This window comes from Rhopilema esculentum, chromosome 20, assembly GCF_057945365.1.
Source record: "Rhopilema esculentum isolate cy_ngs chromosome 20, ASM5794536v1, whole genome shotgun sequence".
Taxonomy (NCBI): Eukaryota; Metazoa; Cnidaria; class Scyphozoa; order Rhizostomeae; family Rhizostomatidae; genus Rhopilema; species Rhopilema esculentum.
Window position 1 is genome coordinate 4,220,612 of NC_142834.1, and position 6,000 is coordinate 4,226,611.

A 6,000-nucleotide genomic window follows, 5' to 3' on the forward strand; every position below is an offset into this window, starting at 1 on the left:
TTAAAGTCTTTTTCAAATAGCGTTAAAAGACCGTTTTAGGTTATGAATTGCACGCTAGAATTACCTTGATAGGTCATTTTAACATTCGGAGACGTTTAAGGGTGTTCTTGATTTTGGTACCTTTGGGTCTTAAAATAAGACCCTTTCTACCAATTTTATGCAATAAATTTAAAGTCTTTTTCAAAAAGCGTCAAAAGACCATTTTAGGTTATGAATCGCACGCTAGAATTGCCTCGGTAGGTCATTTTAACTTTCGGAGACGTTTAAGGGTGTTCTTGATTTTGGTACCTTTGGGTCTTAAAATAAGACCCTTTGCTACCAATTTTGAGCAATAAATTTAAAGTCTTTTTCAAATAGCGTTAAAAGACCATTTTAGGATATGAATTGCACGTTAGAATTGCCTCGGTAGATCATTTTAACTTTCGGAGACGTTTAAGGGTGTTCTTGATTTTGGTACCTTTGGGTTTTAAAATAAGACCCTTTCTACCAATTTTATGCAATAAATTTCAAGTCTTTTTCAAAAAGCGTCAAAAGACCATTTTAGGTAATGAATTGCTGGCTAGAATTGCCTTGATAGGTCATTTTAACATTCGGAGACGGTTAAGGGTGTTTTTGATTTTGGTACCTTTGGGTCTTAAAATAAGACCCTTTCTACCAATTTTATGCAATAAATTTAAAGTCCTTTTCAAATACCGTCAAAAGACCATTTTAGGTAATGAATTGCTGGCTAGAATTGCCTTGATAGGTCATTTTAACATTCGGAGACGGTTAAGGGTGTTCTTGATTTTGGAACCTTTGGGTCTTAAAATAAGACCCTTTCTACCAATTTTATGCAATAAATTTAAAGTCTTATTCAAATAGCGTCAAAAGACCATTTTAGGTTATGAATTGCACGCTAGAATTGCCTCGGTAGGTCATTTTAACTTTCGGAGACGTTTAAGGGTGTTCTTGATTTTGGTACCTTTGGGCCTTAAAATAAGACCCTTTCCTACCAATTTTATGCAATAAATTTAAAGTCTTTTTCAAATAGCGTCAAATGACCATTTTAGGTTATGAATTGCACGCTAGAATTGCCTTGATAGGTCATTTTAACATTCGTAGACGTTTAAGGGTGTTTTTGATTTTGGTACCTTTGGGTCTTAAAATAAGACCCTTTCTACCAATTTTATGCAATAAATTTAAAGTCTTTTTCAAATCGCGTCAAAAGACCATTTTAGGTTATGAATTGCACGCTAGAATTGCCTCTGTAGGACATTTTAACTTTCGCAGACGTTTAAGGGTGTTCTTGATTTTGGTACTTTTGGGTCTTAAAATAAGACCCTTTCCTACCAATTTTATGCAATAAATTTCAAGTCTTTTTCAAATAGCGTCAAATGACCATTTTAGGTTATGAATTGAACGCTAGAATTGCCTTGATAGCTCATTTTAACATTCGGAGACGTTTAAGGGTGTTCTTGATTTTGGTACCTTTGGGTCTTAAAATAAGAAGCTTTCCACCAATTTTATGCAATAAATTTATAGTCTTTTTCAAATAGCGTCAAATGACCGTTTTAAGTAATGAATTGCACGCTAGAGTTGCCTCGGTACGTCATTTTAAGATTCAGAGTCTTTTAAGGGTTTTCTTGATTTTCGCACCTTTGGGTCTTAAAATAAGACCCTTTGCTACCAATTTTATGCAATAAATTTATAGTATTTTTCAAATAGCGTCAAAAGACCATTTTAGGTTATGATTTGCAGGCTAGAATTGCCTTGATAGGTCATTTTAACATTCGGAGACGTTTAAGGGTGTTCTTGATTTTGGTACCTTTGGGTCTTAAAATAATACCCTTTGCTACCAATTTTATGCAATAAATTTAAAGTCTTTTTCAAATAGCGTCAAAAGACCATTTTAGGTTATGGATTGCACGCTAGAATTGCCTTGATAGGTCATTTTAACATTCGGAGACGTTTAAGGGTGTTCTTGATTTTGGTACCTTTGGGTCTTAAAATAAGACCCTTTCTACCAATTTTATGCAATAAATTTAAAGTCTTTTTCAAATTGCGTCAAAAGACCATTTTAGGTTATGAATTGCACGCTAGAATTACCTCTGTAGGTCATTTTAAGGGCGTTCTTGATTTTGGTACCTTTGGGTCTTAAAATAATACCCTTTGCTACCAATTTTATGCAATAAATTTCAAGTCTTTTCAAATAGCGTCAAAAGACTATTTTAGGTTATGAATTGCAGGCTAGAATTGCCTTGATAGGTCATTTTACCATTGGGAGACGTTTAAGGGTGTTATTGATTTTGGTACCTTTGGGTCTTAAAATAAGACCCATTGATACCAATTTTATGCAATAAATTTAAAGTCTTTTTCAAATAGCGTCAAATGACCGTTTTAAGTAATGAATTGCACGCTAGAGTTGCCTCGGTACGTCATTTTAAGATTCAGAGACTTTTAAGGGTGTTCTTGATTTTGGCACCTTTGGGTCTTAAAATAAGACCCTTTGCTACCAATTTTATGCAATAAATTTAGAGTATTTTTCAAATAGCGTCAAAAGACCGTTTTAGGTAGTGAATTGCACGCTACAATTGCCTCTGACGTCATTTTAACATTGGGAGACGTTTAAGGGTGTTCTTGATTTTGGTACCTTTGGGTCTTAAAAAAAGACACTTTGCTACCAATTTTATGCAATAAATTTATAGTCTTTTTCAAATAGCGTCAAAAGACTATTTTAGGTTATGAATTGCAGGCTAGAATTGCCTTGATAGGTCATTTTAACATTCGGAGACGTTTATGGGTGTTCTTGATTTTGGTACCTTTGGGTCTTAAAATAATACCCTTTGCTACCAATTTTATGCAATAAATTTAAAGTCTTTTTCAAATAGCGTCAAAAGACCGTTTTAGGTAGTGAATTGCACGCTACAATTGCCTCTCACGTCATTTTAACATTGGGAGACGTTTAAGGGTGTTCTTGATTTTGGTACCTTTGGGTCTTAAAAAAAGACACTTTGCTACCAATTTTATGCAATAAATTTATAGTCTTTTTCAAATAGCGTCAAAAGACTATTTTAGGTTATGAATTGCACGCTAGAATTGCCTCGGTAGGTCATTTTAACTTTCGGAGACGTTTAAGGGTGTTCTTGATTTTGGTACCTTTGGGTCTTAAAATAAGACCCTTTCTACCAATTTTATGCAATAAATTTAAAGTCTTTTTCAAATTGCGTCAAAAGACCATTTTAGGTTATGAATTGCACGCTAGAATTGCCTCTGTAGGTCATTTTAAGGGCGTTCTTGATTTTGGTACCTTTGGGTCTTAAAATAATACCCTTTGCTACCAATTTTATGCAATAAATTTCAAGTCTTTTTCAAATAGCGTCAAAAGACTATTTTAGGTTATGAATTGCAGGCTAGAATTGCCTTGATAGGCCATTTTAACATTCGGAGACGTTTAAGGGTGTTATTGATTTAGGTACCTTTGGGTCTTAAAATAAGACCCATTGATACCAATTTTATGCAATAAATTTAAAGTCTTTTTCAAATAGCGTCAAATGACCGTTTTAAGTAATGAATTGCACGCTAGAGTTGCCTCGGTACGTCATTTTAAGATTCAGAGACTTTTAAGGGTGTTCTTGATTTTGGCACCTTTGGGTCTTAAAATAAGACCCTTTGCTACCAATTTTATGCAATAAATTTAGAGTATTTTTCAAATAGCGTCAAAAGACCGTTTTAGGTAGTGAATTGCACGCTACAATTGCCTCTGACGTCATTTTAACATTGGGAGACGTTTAAGGGTGTTCTTGATTTTGATATTTTTGGGTCTTAAAAAAAGACACTTTGCTACCAATTTTATGCAATAAATTTATAGTCTTTTTCAAATAGCGTCAAAAGACTATTTTAGGTTATGAATTGCAGGCTAGAATTGCCTTGATAGGTCATTTTAACATTCGGAGACGTTTATGGGTGTTCTTGATTTTGGTACCTTTGGGTCTTAAAATAATACCCTTTGCTACCAATTTTATGCAATAAATTTAAAGTCTTTTTCAAATAGCGTCAAAAGACTATTTTAGGTTATGAATTGCAGGCTAGAATTGCCTTGATAGGTCATTTTACCATTGGGAGACGTTAAAGGGTGTTATTGATTTTGGTACCTTTGGGTCTTAAAATAAGACCCATTGATACCAATTTTATGCAATAAATTTAAAGTCTTTTTCAAATAGCGTCAAAAGACTATTTTAGGTTATGAATTGCAGGCTAGAATTGCCTTGATAGGTCATTTTAACATTCGGAGACGTTTAAGGGTGTTATTGATTTAGGTACCTTTGGGTCTTAAAATAAGACCCATTGATACCAATTTTATGCAATAAATTTAAAGTCTTTTTCAAATAGCGTCAAATGACCGTTTTAAGTAATGAATTGCACGCTAGAGTTGCCTCGGTACGTCATTTTAAGATTCAGAGACTTTTAAGGGTGTTCTTGATTTTGGCACCTTTGGGTCTTAAAATAAGACCCTTTGCTACCAATTTTATGCAATAAATTTAGAGTATTTTTCAAATAGCGTCAAAAGACCGTTTTAGGTAGTGAATTGCACGCTACAATTGCCTCTGACGTCATATTAACATTGGGAGACGTTTAAGGGTGTTCTTGATTTTGATACCTTTGGGTCTTAAAAAAAGACACTTTGCTACCAATTTTATGCAATAAATTTATAGTCTTTTTCAAATAGCGTCAAAAGACTATTTTAGGTTATGAATTGCAGGCTAGAATTGCCTTGATAGGTCATTTTAACATTCGGAGACGTTTATGGGTGTTCTTGATTTTGGTACCTTTGGGTCTTAAAATAATACCCTTTGCTACCAATTTTATGCAATAAATTTAAAGTCTTTTTCAAATAGCGTCAAAAGACCATTTTAGGTTATGAATTGCACGCTAGAATTGCTTTGATAGGTCATTTTAACATTCGGAGACGTTTAAGGGTGTTCTTGATTTTGGTACCTTTGGGTCTTAAAATAAGACCCTTTCAACCAATTTTATGCAATAAATTTAAAGGCTTTTTCAAATCGCGTCAAATGACCATTTTAGGTTATGAATTGCACGCTAGAATTGCCTTGATAGCTCATTTTAACATTCGGAGACGTTTAAGGGTGTTCTTGATTTTGGTACCTTTGGGTCTTAAAATAAGACCCTTTGCTACCAATTTTATGCGATAAATTTGAAGTCTTTTTCAAATAGCGTCAAAAGACTATTTTAGGTTATGAATTGCAGGCTAGAATTGCCTTGATAGGTCATTTTAACATTCGGAGACGTTTAAGGGTGTTATTGATTTAGGTACCTTTGGGTCTTAAAATAATACCCTTTGCTACCAATTTTATGCAATAAATTTAAAGTCTTTTCAAATAGCGTCAAATGACCATTTTAGGTTATGAATTGCACGCTAGAATTGCCTTGATAGGTCATTTTAACATTCGGAGACGTTTAAGGGTGTTCTTGATTTTGGTACCTTTGGGTCTTAAAATAAGACCCTTTCTACCAATTTTATGCAATAAATTTAAAGTCTTTTTCAAATCGCGTCAAAAGACCATTTTCGGTTATGAATTGCACGCTAGAATTGCCTCTGTAGGACATTTTAACTTTCGGAGACGTTTAAGGGTGTTCTTGATTTTGGTACCTTTGGGTCTTAAAATAAGACCCTTTCCACCAATTTTATGCAATAAATTTAAAGTCTTTTTCAAATAGCGTCAAAAGACCATTTAAGGTAATGAATTGCAGGCTAGAATTGCTTTGATAGGTCATTTTAACATTCGGAGACGTTTACGGGTGTTTTTGATTTTGGTACCTTTGGGTCTTAAAATAAGACCCTTTGCTACCAATTTTATGCAATAAATTTAATGTCTTTTTCAAATAGCATCTAAAGACCGTTTTAAGTAATGAATTGCACGCTAGAATTGCCTTGATAGCTCATTTTAACATTCGGAGACGTTTAAGGGTGTTCTTGATTTTGGTACCTTTTGGTCTTAAAAT